This window comes from Sarcophilus harrisii, chromosome 3, assembly GCF_902635505.1.
Source record: "Sarcophilus harrisii chromosome 3, mSarHar1.11, whole genome shotgun sequence".
NCBI lineage: Eukaryota > Metazoa > Chordata > Mammalia > Dasyuromorphia > Dasyuridae > Sarcophilus > Sarcophilus harrisii.
Window position 1 is genome coordinate 239,488,940 of NC_045428.1, and position 17,727 is coordinate 239,506,666.

Below are 17,727 nucleotides of genomic sequence, written 5' to 3' on the forward strand. Positions count from 1 at the left end.
TGAAAGGTGAATAGAATTTAGAAACATTGAAATGATATTCCTAAGTGGGTGGGGAAACTAAACTAGGACATAGGCAGGAAAATAGAAAGTGTATGCAAGGAGTAAGACTAACTTGTTTGTAACTAAGGTTGCTCCATAGTGGTACAGTGTGCTATAGAGGTTGAGGCAGAATTGTTAATGTATACACACACACACACACACACACACAGACACAGACACATAGTTTGGGTTCTCCTTTAGAAAGAGTTGAAAACTGCAAATACATTCAGGTAAAAAGACGTCTTAGCAAAAATGTTTTGGAAGGATGAATCTAATAGCAATATATAGATTGAAGTGGCAAAAATTTCAAAGAATTGAAGCCAATTTTGAGATGTAATTCAGCTTTGATAGTGGAAATAAAAAGGAAGAGATATGAGAGACTTTTCAGAGGAATAAAAAAGGAGGAGGTGAATTGATCGAATCTCAACGAGTCAAATATTCTGAGGTTTTGAGTCTGAAATAATGGTGATATAATTAACAGAAATATGGACATGGATCTCAAAGGATCATAGATCTAGACTTTGTCTAGTCCCCTAATTTTCTATATCAGAAAAACCTAAAGTCCCAGAGAGACTAAAATAATTTGATTATTTTGGAGTCCAACCCAGGAAATTTTATTCTAATTATGCTTTCCACCATATGTAAGGTGAAGGGGTTGTTTTTGTTCTCTTCATCCCTGTGATTATGGGATTGTGGGGATGACAGAAGTTGAAGTGATGATTTTAAGGATTAAGAGTGAAGTGGTTGCATTGGGGCCACTTCTGTTCTTTCCTTCCCATAAAGAACATGCGTTTTTAACTCTTTTGGGTTAGTTACCAGATCTTGATGATTCTGGGATGAGGGAAGGTGATTTCAGGCAGGATAATTTCTTTTTTAACTTTATTTTTCTTGTGAAGACTTTTCTTCCTCCATTTCCTATTCTGCTTTCTCCTGCAGAATAGTATAATGAAAAGAGCTTTGAATTTGGTGTAACAATACCTAAAGTTCAAGTAATAGCTTTGTAAATTATGCTATCAAGAGCAAATAATTCTAGTCACTCTAGTGTCTTTTTAAAAATATGTGTAAATAGGTTTGACTAGATGATAATCTAAAGCCTTTCCCTGAAATAAATTTACATTTTTATGTTAAGCCCTATATGTTTGAAATGTCTTTATAGGTTTTAAAATTTCTTACCCAGGTCAAATTCTAGTTCTTTAATATATCAAATTTGCATGATATCTTTTTGAGCCCACTGTCTATATACAATTCCAGAACATATATTCCAGAATAGACTTCCAGTTTTGTTTCTCAGCAAATAAGTAGGATCAGCTTAGTGGCAATGATCTGAGACTGAGTTTGGCTAGGCAAGAATGTCATAGAATAAGTAAACAAAGGGTTTGGCAGTAGAATATATTGTAGAATTAAATAATTGAGATTGAGAAAGGAGAAAAATTAAGTCAGAGCATTCATGTTCAATCATCATCAGGGAATAACATGTTTTAGTGTGCCTTACTTAGCTACATTATTTTTTTGTAGTTTTGTGAAAGACCAATTTGAGAGTAAAGATACTAGAATCAGACAAAAAGTTAAGATGATATTGTAGTAATTGAATTAAGTATTTCATAGTTCTGCAGTAGTATTCTAACCCTAAATATCTAATCATCCATTCAGTTTTGTCAATTCTACCTTCACATCACTTATATCTTGTGTTTTATTTATACAGCCACCACCCTAGTTATAAATTTAGGTGAATAGCAGGATTTTAGTACTCATAGTAGAAGTAGGAAATTTTGGAGGAAAAATAATTTTAGGGGTATACTATGAAGAAATTAATTTGGTGCTTATTGAGTTTTATGCCTTCAAATATCCATGTGAAAATAATCCAACAGACATTTGTTGTTAGTAGACTGGTGAAGGTCTAGGACTTTCTATTTATCATTTTTGCTACTTCATCTCTTTGCTTAGTGATGCCATTAGGTTATATGTGTTGAATCATCTCTGTGGATAAATATTGATAAGGATTGGTCAGGAGTCCCATCAACTATATATTATATATTGTGTAGAGAGAGGGAACTGAAGTTTATGCTCGGGGTCACAGCTAGTAAGTATGATTTTGAAATAAGGTCTTCCTGGCTTTGAGGCCAGCCTTTTATCTTCCTTTCAGCTTCCCCCTCCCATAACCTTTTTGTGTCTTTCCTTTCTCTCCCTTCCTCCTTTCTCCCCACTCCCCAATCATCTGCATAGAGATGAGATCACCGGGAAGTTTATTGAGGAAATAAAGAGGATTAACATACATTTTTAGGGAGCTTGAGACCGAAAAAAGGAAACTGAAAAGGAGTGGTGTGATAGAACCATAGTGTCAAGTTAAGGGTGAGTTTAGAGGGGGTTGCTGGATGAGGAAGAAAGATAGATGACATTTTAACTTTGTTTTGTCACTACTTGTATTTGAAAATCAAGAACATGACAGAGTACATATAGCTATCCTGTATAATAATGAATAATGGAGGAAGTGGAAAACAGACAAAAAAACAGTACAGCAAAACTTATGTAGTTTTTCACACCTGTAGTTTACCACTAGGTGACCAGGTGGCACAGGGGAGGCCAACTCATCTTCCTGAGTTCAGGTCTAAACCTGAACTTTACACGCATTAGCTTTGTGACTCTGAACAAGTCACTTAACTCTTCAATATCTTTGCCAAAAAAAAAAAAAAAAATCCCAAATGAGGTCAATAAAATAATCAGACATGACTTGAAAAGAAGTTTTCCATCTCTCTACACAAGGAAGGTAGACTTCTCATCTCTTCTTTGGTTCTGAAACCAAATTGGTAAAAATAAATTTTTATTTTTACCTAATCATGCATATTGGGGTAGATACCTCAGAGCATCAGTAAAATTTTATTCTTTGAGAGATGATATATATGTCAAACTCCTTCCTATATCCTCCCTTGTTAAAAAAGGGATTCTTACTCTTTTGTTCTTCTAGATGATTTTTGTTTTTTTCTCTATATTATATAGTAATTCTTAGTTTGATTGGTAGGGCAATGAATAAACTAATTTAGGTCCAACTAGAAGCAATTAATTTCTAGTTATTTAGATCTATTTTGTTTCTCTAAAGATATTTTATAGTTAATTTAGTTCTTTTGTATGTCATGGTAGGTGGACTCCTAAATTTTGTGTGTTCTCTAGTAATTTTGAATAGATTATCTGTCTTTTTTTCTTGCTGAATTTTGTTGGTAGGAAGCTGGTGATTTGTGGGGGGGGTTTCTTTTTTAGCCTTACTACTATGACTGAAAATATTATTTCCATTAATATTTTAGTTTAATCTCTTGGCTTCTCTAAGCACATTATTGTCTGTAAAATGTAATACTTTTTGTAGTGGCTAGAAACTGAAAACAGTGGATATCCATCAGTTGGAGAATGACTGAATAAGTTATGGTATATGAATGTTATGGAATATTATTGTTCTATAAAAAAACGATCAGCAGGATGATTTCAGAGAAGTCTGGGAAGACTTATATGAGGAGAACCAAGAGAACATTGTACATAGCAATAACAAGATTATGTGATGATCAACTGTGATGGAATTGGCTCTTTTCAACAGTGAGGTGATTGAGGCCAGTTCCAATGATCTTGTGATGAAGAGAGCCATCTACACCCAGAGTGAGGACTGTGGGAACTGAATGTGGATCACAACATAACATTGTCATTCTTTTTGTTGTTGTTTGCTTGCATTTTGTTTTTGTTCTCTGTTTTTTTTTTCCTTTTTGATCTGATTTTTCTTGTGCAGCAAAATAATTGTATAAACACGTATACATATATTGGATTTAACATATTTTAACATGTTTAACATATGTTGGATTATCTGCCATCTACAGGAAGGGGTGAAGGGAAGGAGAGGACAATTTGGAATACAAGGTTTTGCAAGGGTTATTGTTGAAAAATCCATGCATATGTTTTGAAAATAAAAGGCTTTAATTTAAAAAACCCAATTTAATATTGAAATTAACTTCTTGGATTGTTTGGTAGAATCTTTTTAAATCTATCTTTTAAAATTTCTACATTGAAAATAAATTATTCTGTTAACACAGGCATTATATATTTTTGTAACCATTCATTTGCATTTGTTATCAGTTCTATTCCTTTAGAATTAGAAATTTTTTCCCCAATATTTCCATTATTTATTATTTCTTCTTAATTTGTTGTGAATTTTTTTCTACTTTTATATGGGAAGTTTGATTTTTTCTCTGTCTGAAAATGAATTGATTTTCTCTTTTGTAAGTTTTTTTTTCAAGAAGAAAAAAAATGTTCCTAGATTTGTTTTTCAATTGAGTCATTTCATTGCTTTCAACTTTTTAGTCCTTGAGTTTTCAGAATTTCTATTTTGGTGTTTAATTTGAATTTAATTGACCTTTTTATTGTGCCAAAAGCTATTGTGTGCGTTTATTTCTCTTAATTTGTTCCATTGACCAAGTCTCTCCTTCCCCTCCCCCTTCTTTTTCTCTCTTCACCCCTCTTATAGTTTTAATGATTACAACTTTATAATAGTACAGTTTGAAATTTGGTTCAATATACTAAGCTCCATTCTTTCCCATTTCCTGACTTTTTTGCTTGTTTCTTCAGATGAATTTTAATGTATTTCCTAGCTTTTATAAGATGCTTTTTTTATACTTTGATGTTGTGTTAAATTTGTAATTTATTTTAGGTATTATCCTTTTATTATATTTCCATGACTGTCCCATAGACGACTAATAATTCTCCATGTATTTAATTTTTTATTTCTGTAAAGATTGTCTTGTAATATATTCATATAATTCCTTGTATATCTTGGTGTGTAGGTTTTTAAACATTTTATACATAATAATTAAATGGAATTTCTGCATTTTTCTCCTAGTTGTTTCTGGTAATGAAAAGACTGACAATTTGTGTGGTTTTATTTTGTCTTGTCACATTGCCAAAGTTATTGTTAAATAAAATATAAATATATTGTTAAATATAATATTATTAAATATAATTCACTTGTTAAGGTTTCCTAAGTAGAATATTTGTAAAATTCAGTAATTTTCTTTATTTCATTTATCCTTAGTTTCTTTTTTTGTTGTTGTTGCTATGGGAAGCATATTTAGAACTTTATCAAATAGTAGTGAGTGGACATGGATCATGGACTATTGCAAAGGCCTCTAGAATTTTCTTATTATATACAATTTTGGCTCTTGTTTTTAGATAGATGTCAATTTTCATATTATTAAAAATGGTCTATTTATATCTGTGCTTCTTAATTGAAAAAATCAGAAAATATTAAATATTAATTTTTTAAAAAAATTTGCTTTTATTAATTTTCATATATATATATATATATTTCATCATGTTTATAGTTTTTTCCTAATTTTAATCTCACCTTTCATTGCTGGTATAAGTAAAAATTGATTATAGTATTTCTTTTCCTTACTATTTTGCTATTCTTAGAAGAGAAAAGTAAAAGGAAAGTATAAACTATTTTTATCTCAAAGATTTTGTTTTTATCTTATTTTTGTTTAATTTCAGTTTGTTGAGTTATGGTCAATTCAGTATACAGTTGAGAATTAAATATAAATTTGAGGTATCTAGTAATTTCCTGTGTGTCTGTCTGTCTTAGAAGTCAAACTTTAGTATAAATTTGTAAGATGGCACTTTTTACCTAATAGAAATTGTTGAAAAATATTTTTCTTTTGTTGCTAGATTTTTGCATTTAATATTTCACATCTTATTTTCCTGTTCAAGGATGAATATTTTACCTTTTTTCATGCTTTTTATTTCAGAGCTTGCCTATTATAGAATCCTCAACTTATAAAATAGGGAATAAAATTTTTATGGATGAATTATTTTAATTACTGAAACTTAAATAGAAGATCAGGACTTGGAAGGTCCTTTTACAGTGAAGCCTAGACTGAGCGTTATGTGATTTGATCAAGATCTCAGAATTTTTGTACCAGCTATGGTTATAGTCTTCTGTTTATAAATTTGATATGTGAACTTTTTGTAATGCTGAATTGAGATTTTTAAATAACTTCCTTGCTTATTTAAATTTGTAAAAGAAAATCCCTACTCCAGTCATTCATTTCTATTATATCAGAAACTTAATTCATTATCTTTTTTTCCAAGCTCTCTCCTCTCCTAACTTAAACTATTATTATTAAGGGTACCATCATGTTCCCTGTGACGCAGGTTGATGATCTAACAATCTGGGTTACATCTTCTTGTAAGTCCTTTACTTCACTGTCCTGAGCTCCTCTCCTCAGCTAAGCATTTGTCAGATCTAGCAATTCTACCTTTGTAGTATCTCTTGGGTTTTTCCTCCTCTTCTTTGACTGCCAGTATTTTTTTTTTCAGATACTCATCACATGGAATACGTTTCTGGTTAGTTTTCCTTCCTTATATTTTCCTTTGTTGTCCATTCTTCACTCAGCAGTTACATTGATCTTCCTCAAACTGAGGTATCTGATCATGTTAATTCTCATTTCTCTCTGCACTCAGTCCATTGGCTATTACTTCTGAATATAAAATCTTATTTGGCTTTTAAAGCCCTTTAAAGCCCTGGCATCTCTTTACCTTTGCAGTCTTTTTGCATCTTACTTTCTTTAGTACTTTCAGATATGATGACTCTGGCCTCCTTTCTCTTTGAATAAGATACTCTTATCTCTCAATTCAAGTATTTTGACTGTCTCCCTTTTCCAGAAAGCTTTCTCTCATCTCAGCTTCTTTGGCATTTTTTAAGTTCCACCTTCTGCAAAAAATCTTTCCCATTTTAATATAATCTTAGTGCCTTCCTTCTGAGACCAAAAATTTAACTTGTATATATATATATCTTGTTTGTACATAAGTTTGTTTACATGCTGTCTCCCTCATCTTGTCAGTCTTTGGGAGCAGACTTTTCTTTTTAAAATATGTTCTTGACTTAGCAGGCTCAAAGTACATGCTAGTTGACTGACTGATACTGACCATGGTAAGATCTCTGTATGATATTGTACTCCCTTAGCACTATTGTAGTGAAATGAAAGGGAAAACAGTCCTTGGTCCATTGGCCCCTATAGGATGTGGTAGTTGGGGCCAACTGTTAGAGTGGAGAGAAAGGAACAAAATCCTTATGAAATCAATAATGAGCTATATCCATATGTTCCAAGTTATATATGCAGGGCACAGCATAGTAATTTATAGAATTCAACAGTTCTCTACTTAGTGACTATTTTAATCTTAATGTTCCAGATGGAAGTACTAAAAATAAGTTATTGGCATTGTATTTCAGCCATAAGACTTTGGCTTGCCTTTTTTTTTTTTTTTTTTTTAAATTCCATTCCAAAGGTTAAAGGTCTTTTTTGTAGAATTGCTCTTAAGGTGTGGTGTGTGGGTTTTTTGTTTTTGGTCCTATTCATTTTTCATTAATAGGATAGGGATAGGATTTATTTTGTGGTTTCATTAATATTAAGAACTTCTGGATAAGGAAATTCCCACTACTATTGTATGTTGGCACCTACTTTGAAATCTATAGCTTTAGTGTTTAGAGTACTGAAAGGTTGTGACTTCCCCATGATCACACAGTCAGTAATGATCAAAGGCAGTATTTGAAGTCTGGTCTACCTGACTCTTAGGTTAGCTCTCTTTCCATTACTCTTTGTTGCTTTCTGCATCTTAGCTGGCATTTAAATTACATTTAGTGATATTACCACTGAAGTGTGTATGAAATATACTTTATCCATGAGGGAGCTCAATAAATATTAGTTGAATTTTAAATAATGTATTTTCATTCCAATCAGAAACCCTCTTTCAGCTCTTTATTTTTTAAGTGAGAAAACATTTTCAACAATCTTTGCTAACATCTTACAAGTAGCAAAATAAAGAGGCAATATTTGAATCCAGGTCCCCCTTATATAGACTTTTATTAATGTATATTTTTTACATCATCTGTATTCTTTCTGAATCCTTTCTTTTCCTATAAGTGGTCAGTTCCTTAAAAGAAGAAATTCTTAAGGGAAAAAAAAAGTATTTTTTAACTAAAATAAATGTTTATTGATTTATTCAGTTAGTGGCATATTAAAATAATATCCTGGGATCAGGGGGTCTGAGAAAATTGTTTTATGTGCATCTAGTTTTTTTTCCTAGGCCTTGCTCACTTTATTGTTACAAACCAATCGCCAGTTACTAATTCTGTAATCTTGTTATCATAATGTCACAGTTATGATGTACTTGTGGAAGAAATATGTAGTATTTTGAGGGCAAAAAAGTATAGTGGTGAGGATTTAAAATAATATGTTTTTTAAAAGAAGCTATTTTATTGAATAAACATTTATTAAACACTATATGCTAGGTACTGTGTTAAATACTTAGTTTGCTAACCTGGATTATTGGGAGAATAGTAGTACCATTGATAATTACAGAGAAGTTAGGACTAATAAGATTTGGAGGTTTAGTTATGGATATGTTAAGTTTGTTATATTATTTGTTGTTGTGGACAACGAATTGGTGATAAGTATATACTTAGATTAATCCTACAATTCTATACTTAATCATTTGAATTATGTTTGAAAGCATGCCATTTTCATTAAACCTGACAGAACTTATTCTTAATAAGTTCATTTCCATCATATATTGAGACATCATAATGGGACTTGGTGGATAATTCTGTTTCTTGAGAACATAGATAACCAAAGAATTATAGTTTTAGAACTGGAAAGGGCTTTAAAAGATAAGAGTCCAACCTTCTTTATTTTGTAGATGAGGAAACTTGAGGCAGAGCAAATAAGTGGTTTCCTTAGGGTCTGAGATAGATTTTGTATCTAGGTCTTCCTGACTTTAGTTAACAATCATACCAAATCACTTTTGTTTGAATCTGTCAAAGCCTATAAAACAGCCTGATGCAGTCAGGAGCACTAGATTTGGAGTAAAAAAGATCTATATTTGAATCCCAGTTTTGTTATAATTACTGTGCCATTTAAATTCTTCTGGCTTTAGTTTTCTTGTGTGTACACTTATACTGGTCCTTTCCCCAGCTCTAATTCTTTCCTCTTTTGCGCCAATGAAAGCGTTATGATAGTGCATCAATTTATTTCATAGCTCAGCTTGCATTTATTTTTTGCTTTTTGATTCTTAATCTTAAATAGTTGAAATAAAGTGATTTGTGAATGGTCAGTAAGTGAATTAAGTGTTGGAGCTCAGGGGGAAATACACACACACACACACACACACACACACACACACGTTTTTACTCATAATTCTTGAAAGCTATAACGAAGATTCTTGAGTTGCTTGGGACTTTGGGTTAGCAATGCTGGATCAAAAGAATTATAAGGTTTAGAATTGAATAGAACTATACCAGTAGACTTTAGAATTGGAAAAAGAATTCCCACATTCTCATTTTATAGATGAGACAACTGAATAGCAGAGAAATTGAGTTTTCAGAGAGTTGTCCAAAGTCTCATGAGTAGTAAGAAAAAACAACTGGGATTTGAAAAGTGTGTTCTCTAACTCCAAATTAAACCCTTTTGACTGTGACAAGTTGCTTTTTGATTGACTTATAGAGGACTTCTGCCCTAGAGCTCTGCTACTCATTTCACACAATCAAGAAATAGTGTTAGCTATAGTTCTCTTTCAAGTGTGATCTTTTTTAATTACTTGGAAGAAATGTAGGACTACATAGTATCATAGTATACTAATTCACATTCCCACCCTCACATATTAAGGAATATTTACTTCATCAGGCATTTATAGTAGTGAAATTATATTTGATTGTAGGGTTTCTCTTAAGTTATAAATCCATGGAAAAATCTGTATTAACAGACTTGGAAGTTCTTATTTTGGCCTAGTCTCATTCACCATTTTTATCAGTAGGTTATAAAGCCATGCTTATCAAATTTGTAGATGTCAGGGAACTGAGAGGAATAGCTAAAATGTTAGAAGACCTAATTAGAGTACAGAAATATTTTGATAGAGTGAAATGACGGTCCAGATTTAATAAGATGTAAATGTAATAGGTGGTCTACATATTGGTTCAGAAATTAATAGCCCAAATACAGGATGAATTATAAACATAAAGCATTTATTAACCACTTACTAATATGTATTCCTTGAACTATACTAAGGATGCAACTTTAAATAAACAAGAAAATTCCTGCCCTTGATAGATTGACATTGCAGTGCAGTAAGATAGTAAAAAAGGGGAGCCAGAAAGAGTATGTGTGTCTGTATGTATATGCATGTGTGTCAGATAATAGACTCCTGCTGGAAATGATGAGGAATTGGGAGGTGCTGGAAATGATGAGGAATTGGGAGGTTTCATTCTTGTGAAAGTTCTCCTTTTAAGAGTGCAGGTATTTCTAATAGGAGTGTTGAGAGGCATTCAAATAGGAAAGACTAGGGTAGGTAAAAGTTCATGTTAAAAAGAACCAGAGATTTTAGTGCCATATAAATTATGAGTTTAACCAGTAGCCACATAAATTAATTCATTGGTCACTAATAGGAATGTTGAAACAGAAGAAATAGAAGTGGCAATTGTCATTCTGCTCTTCACAGTCAGGCTGAATCAGCTCTGTGTGTCAGATTTTAGGAAAGACAATAATAACCAGGTTAAAGAATGCATATAGGAGAATATTGAAGGAATTCGAGTTGTTAAAGGAAGTAAAGATGTTTAAGCCTGATGAGGAGAAGACTTTACTCAGAAACTGAGTAAAATAATAATATGGTAAAATAAGTAATATAACTTGTTTCACGTATTTGAAGATTGTCATATGGAAAAGGTATTAGTTTTGTTGTTCTTGCTTTGCTCTTTTATAAGATGTTTTAATTTTGCCTTTGTGTTTTAGTAAAACTGAAAGTTTTAATGTTTCCCTATGAAATTTATTTTTAGTGTTGTATCTTTTTGTCCTTTTAATATAGCTAAACGGAATCGATGATTACTTTAAAGTACATCATCTAGATTACAACTAGCATTTGATTCAGGTACTTATATTTCTGAATGAGGCTTGGCACCTGCAATTATCAGGTTGCCTAATGGGTAACTCGAAGGAGCAGCTAATTCAGTTTTTTTTTTTTTTTTTTAGTTTGCTCTTAACATATAATAAAAGTGTTAACAGTGGCTGCTATCCACCACTAGAGGGTAGCAGGAACATACCCATTTTGTTTAATTATTACCTATTTCTGAAACAGACTGCTCAGTATATATACACATGCGCCCATTATAAATTATAAATTGTGGATTGTAGTGATATTTTTCCATTTTCTGGTTTCAGGTGCTCTTACTTTGAAAATATACTACCTATATTACAAGTCTTTATGATCTTTTTTGTTTGTTTGTTTGTTTTATTATAGCTTTTTATTTACAAGTTATATGCATGGGTAATTTTACAGCATTGACAATTGCCAAACCTTTTGTTCCAATTTTCCCCCTCCTTCCCTTCATTCCCCCCAACCCCCTCATGACAGGTTGACCAATACATGTTAAGTATGTTAAAAGTATAAATTAAATACAATATAAGTAAACACGTCTTAACAGTTATTTTGCTGTAAAAAAAGAATCGGAGTTTGAAATAGTGTATTATTAGCCTGTGAAGGAAATAAAAAATGCAAGCGGAAAGTCTTTAAATGTTATTTAGCATCTTTACTGCTAATTTATCTTTTAAAATTCTTTTGTTAAATCCTTACATACTAGCTTCTATCTCTATAATTTTAAAAAATTACATGTAACTTTCCTTGTAACTTAAAAAAAATCCTAGAAACTTGGAAACTTCCTCCACCATTGCAGATATTCTGCAGTTTATCATCTTAGAAAGTTGTCTGGGGATATTGAGAATTTAAGATACTTGCTTAGGTTCACATAGTCGGTAACAGGGAAGAGAATTGAATAAAAATAAAAATCTTGCTGACACACAAATAGGTCTTCAGTTCACCATGGCACATTTCCTTTTTTTTTTTTTTTTCTCATATCTTTGGTAAAATAATATCCATTCTATTTTTGTTTCCTTTCCTTTTTATCCTTTTCTTTCTTTTCCACTGGGAAGAGCTCTAAAAAGTTCTGTTCTCTTGTTATCTCTTTTAGTGAGAGATCTTTCAAGTAGTATGGTAGAAATGCAAAGTCTACTGGGCGTTGCATTTAAATGTGTGATTTTTGATAATTTAGAGTTTAATAGGAGCATGACTTTAGAACTATAGTATCTATATCTCAGCTTCTTTAATAAAACAGTAGGGTTAGATTGGATAAACTCTGAGGTCTTTTAGAATTTGAAAACATGATAGGAATCAGATGAGCTTCTAGTTTCAAGTTGGCTAAATTCAGATAATATAGAGACGAAATAGATCACTGTCAATAGATGATGCTAAAGAGATAATTCATGTGCATAAATAAGTTTGATATAAAAGAGAGACATCCTAAACTAAGTGCTTTGAATAACTGGAAGATTAGGAAATCATTTTGGAAGGACTGGGAATGAAAATATGAGAGAAGGCTTTGTAGAGAATATAACACTGGCACTAACTTTAATAGAAAAAGGGAAATAAAGAGGTTTTATCGTGTAATACTACTAAATGTGGAGTAAAGAGCTTCATTGATTTAAATTTCATTTATCATTTGGTAGTTATGAAACCTTGAGGAAATCTTAAGTATTTATTAAATACCTGTACTGTACCGGGGAGTGTGCTGGCTCTGGGATTAGAGAGACAAAAATCTGCCCTCAGTAACCTTATATTTTTTGAGGGGAGAAGGAAGATTGCAATACGTGTTCAGAAAATAAAGTATAAAACATATATGCAAAGAAATTTGGAGGCACTAGAATAATAACAAATTTCATTATCTCTAATCTTTCCTTCAAGCTACTGTGCCACAACACTAGCTTATTCCTGGATTTATTTTGCTTGGTCATTTTCTGCTGCTTCTGTTTCTAAGAAATGAGTCCAAAAGCCATTTCTGGATGGCTGCCTGCTTTAACCCATCACAGATTGGACCCTTCATATAGGAAGTAGGGTAGAGAGCCAATTAGATAGCACTGTGTTTAGAGTCTCGTCTTGGGGTCAGAAAGCTGTGAATCCAAATCCAGACTTCGGCACTTCATGTTTGACCTTGGGGAAATCACTTCACTCATTTTGCTTCAATATTCTCATCTCTAAAATGAAGATGATAATCCCAAAGTTGTTGTGAGGCTCAAATGAAATAATTGTAAAATGTTTAGCTCAGTGTCTGGCATATAGTAAACTCTGTATAAGTGTTAATAGTTGTTATTTATTGTTTTGTGATGATGATGATAATGTGATGATGAAGTTAAGTTAGGTTTTGAAAGGAGGCGCTAAGGAATCTTAAGAGATTGAGGAGAGAATTAAATTCAGGAACCAAATGATACATGAAATTTAAATAATAGCCCCTACAGAGGCATAGAATAGAAGATAGAGTGTTTCCTATGAAGAACATAAACAGGCTGTTTTGACTGGAAGAAATATAGGATTAAAAAAAAGGAGCCTATAAAGAGTTATTTGGAGCCAGGTTAGGAAGGGCTTGATGTAATGAGCTGAAGCTCGAATTGATGCACCGTGGTCTCAAGCACGTGAAGCTAAATGGCAATTGGACAATACTCTATTAATATATGCTTGGAGAAAGAATGGCCCTGCCCATTCTCTGTGCAAGTTTTGATGTGTTGTATAGGAAATGACGGAGAGATGATTTTGGTGGGTGGAGAGAGAGAGAGAGAGAGGCGGAGAGATTGCTGGTCCGGTTTGTGTTGCCACTGCTCTCACTTCCCATTGCCATCTCCCTTCATCTCAGCAAAGAGTAAAGATTGAGGATTTTCCCTTAACCTGAATTCCTGACTCCAGCTGATTTTAAAATAGGTGGTCATCACAGCTTGAAATGTCAGAGAAATTGACATTTGATTTTATAGGCAGTAGGATCAATGAGTGTCTTTAAATAAGAAAGTGACATGGTTGGACCTGTGTTTTAGGAATATTACCACTTTTATAGTTATCTGGAGAAGAGAGATATTGAAGGTAGAGAGAGACTTGTAATAATCCACAGAAGATTACCACAGAAGATGATAAGCACCTAAACTGGGGGGAGGAAAGTGAGTGTGTGTGTGTGTGTGTGTGTGTGTGAGAGAGAGAGAGAGAGAGTGTGTGTGTGTGTGTGTGTGTATGTACACATATAGATGTGACTGGAGAGATTGATGTTAAGTATAGAATCTACAGAAATGGGTGACTGGTTTGGAATGTGAGGTGAGGGAAAAGAAGAATTCAGGTTGATTTTGATGTTGTGAACTTGAATTCAGTTATTTGCTGATAATTGCTGCTAAACTTACAGCCTAGAAAATTTGTTCATGAGATTATTGTGACAGAGAGATGGTCTTCCAATTGCTTTCTCTCTTTCTTGCTATCCTCCTCTGTTTTGATCTATAATTTGCATAGGAATTTTGATTTTTTTTTTAAACTGATTTCAAGTGAAGAAATGCACTACCAATAAATATCTGTACTTGCTCTGCAACTTATTATCTTGGAGCCTAAGGCCTTGGTCCCTAGAGTTAGATGACTTCTTTAGAATTACATAGCTATTTTGTGTCAGATACAGGAAAACAATTAAACAACAAATTTCCTTCTTATCTTTTATTCAAGCTACTGTGATCCAAAGTACTAGAATATCCATGGATTTTTGCTTGGTCATTTTCTGCTGCTTCTGTTTCTAAGAAATGAGTCCAAAGGTCATTTCTATATGGCTTCCTTCATTAACCCATTACATCTATTCATTATCAGAAACCTATTCCCATTTCTAAGTGTATACCAAATACCAATGTGGTATTTATATTATAATTAAGAAAAGTTATTTTTTGCAACATTATTTCTCTGAGGATAATGTTATTTTTTAGTTTATCTTTTTGTTTTGTTCCCCCAAAGAGCCTAGTTCTCGAAAAAGTATCATAGTTAATTAAAAAAATATATTCAAATTCAGTGTTGTCATCCTATGAGTTGTCAGTTGCTCTTTACATCTAACGTGCTATGTTTAGCCTCCAGAAATATTAAAATAAAAACTAAATGTTGTGATTTTTCTTCAGATTCATGTAGTATCGGGAGTAAGAATAAAGGCATTTGCTAGAAGGAGTAATCTAGCATGAAGGTTTGGAAGAGCAAGATCAGATAATTTAATGTCTGTGTGAAACACCTTTGAAATCTATAAAATACTAATGAAATATGTAGTGGGATCATTATTCTTTTAAAGTTTTATACTATAAAAATTATTGTTATAGATATTAGGATAGTTAGAATCTCCCCATATTTTGCTGAAGCAATTATCAGTCTGAAAAGATCATGTAACAATTTGAGCAGCAGCCTACATTCTGGTTAAGAGAGCGATTTACCTTACACATTTCTTTTTTTGAGTTGTGGAGCTCATGGTTATTTAGCATGCTACTTTTAAAACGTGAAAACACTTAGGTTAAACATTCTCTTTGAAACATTTTGTTCTGATAGAAGAGACACTTTGCAACAATTTTCTTTCCTGACAAATTATATTCCCTGAAAATGATTTATCAATTCACTTTCTGTTGGCCTAATCTTTGTTTATTTTATTCTTTTAGCTCAATTTCTTTTGTTTTCTCATATTACTTTTTACTGATCTTCCCATATTTCTCTGATTTTTGTATTCATTCCATATAATGAAGTGTATGAAGATTAGGTGTCATAATTTTTTTAGCCACTCCCTAATTCTTGAGTATATAGTCCATTCCCACATCCTTGTTATTACAAACAATAGTATTATGTTAATTATTGTATTTGTGACTAATTTTTTTTCCTGTCAGTTATGTCCATATAAGATCTTTCGAACGGATAGAAAAATTTGTTAACTTTTTGGACATAATTCATACCTGTTCCCTCTCCCTTTCTGTCTTTCTTTCCCCTTCCTCCCCCACCCCCAGAGTGATGAAACAATCCCCTTAACAGACTCTAGATATCAAATTTTTTATTTGCATTTGTTACATTTATGTTTTTTTTCCTTTTTTTTTTCCAGTTGAGGATGTAACATTAGTTTAATAAAAGTTTAAAAATTAAATTAGGAATTTGATAGTTAAAAAACACTTTCATGATATTTTGACCTTTTTTAATGACTTTTACATATTCTGGCTCATACCGTTACCTGAAATTCCTTTAATTTATTAGATTGTAAACATTATTGAGGCCAGTTACTTTGTTAGTGTTTTGTTAATATATAATAGGTACTTAACAAATGAGTAGTGAATCTCCTTATTTGTGCAATATCAAATGTTGTTAGTAAATACATTTTTCTAGTAAGAAAACAGATGGACAGTTAAATCATTTATTAAGAACTTATTACATGCCAGGCAGTTTGGAAATCACTTAAAATATAAATACAGGGTAAAATCTCACCCTCCATCCTTTGGGAACTTGTATCTTCTCTCCCTCTCCTTTCCCCTCCTCCTCCCCCTTTCCCTCCTTCTCTCTCTCCTCCTCCCCTCTCTCTCCTTCCTCCTGTCTCCTCCTCCCTTCTTCTCCCTTCTCCCTTCTCTTCCCTTCACTCTTCCCCTTCTTCTCCCTCTCTTCCCTTCTCCCTCTCTCCCCCTCCCCCCTATAAAGTAGTAAAACTGAATTTGATTTACAAAGAAGTAATCTTTTTTTAAAAATTTATTTTTAAAATAAAAAAAATTATTTTTATTACAGCTTTTTATTTTTAAAACATATGCATAGATAACTTTTCAACATTGATCCTTGCAAGATCTTGTGTTTCAAATTTTTCCCTCCCTTGGGTGGCAAGTAATCCAATATATGTTAAACTTGTTGAAAATATATGTTAAATCCAGTTTATGTATACATATTTATACACTTATGCTGCACAAGAAAAATTGGATTAAGAAGAAAAAAAATGAGAAAACAAAAATGCAAGAAAAAAACGTGAAAATGCTGTGTTGTGTTCCACATTCAGGGAACCTTGTATTCTAATAAGAGAAAAAGGGAGCTGGACAGGAGAGCAACATGAAAAAAGTCATTAAAAGTTTGAATGGAATTGAAGAGAGAAATAAAATGGATGGCCTAAATTTTAAGTGAAATTATTGTCCTGGGCAACACTTTACTAGAGGAGAGCTCTTGGGAGCAGAGATAACTTCAGGGAGAGAAGTATCTTTTTGGAAAGTAGGTAGAAGCTTGAGAATCCCAAGCTGTGCCAGGAAAAAATATGAGTTGTAAATACAATTAAGTGGGCAAATATCTTAATTTTTCCTGTGGTCTACATTGTTGAGCTAATTTTAAAAATCTAAGGATTAATTTAATTTGCTCTATACCTGGAATGCACTCCTTTTTCTTTATCTCTGTCTCTTGGAATCTTTACCTTTTTACCTTTGTCCTTTGGAATCTTTAGTTTCCTTTGAAGCTAGTTTCAAGCCCATCTGTATGATCCTTTCTTGATTTCCCCCAGCTATTAGTGCATCTCTTCTCCATTTTCCTTCCTCTTTGCTCTTTTATTCCTGTATTCTCTGTACCTGTCACAATGTCTGGCAGGCCCTTGATAAGTGTTTTTCAATAGAGCTATGACACCATCTTGCTCCATAACAATGGATTTATGATCTCATTGACTTCAATAACTAGTCTTTTTAGAGTTAGTGGAACAGATCTCAGTCCATCTTGTATTGTGCAACCTATTGTTGTAGTTGGTTATTATTATCATGAAGTGTTTCTTTCAGGCTAGATTTTTTTTTTTTTTTT

The 17,727-nt window shown here is 32.5% G+C and overlaps 1 protein-coding gene and 1 long non-coding RNA gene across 5 annotated transcripts in view; one reads left to right on the forward strand and one right to left on the reverse strand.

Annotated features, from left to right (window-relative positions):
* DYRK1A (dual specificity tyrosine phosphorylation regulated kinase 1A) overlaps positions 1-17,727 on the forward strand; it is a 195,445-nt gene that overhangs the window by 107,653 nt on the left and 70,065 nt on the right. The window lies entirely within an intron of this gene.
* Positions 916-17,501, reverse strand: LOC116422338. The gene is made up of 2 exons (XR_004232927.1): positions 17,307-17,501; positions 916-969 (listed from the first exon to the last, which is right to left on the reverse strand). It is a non-coding gene; the product is annotated as an uncharacterized LOC116422338 (long non-coding RNA).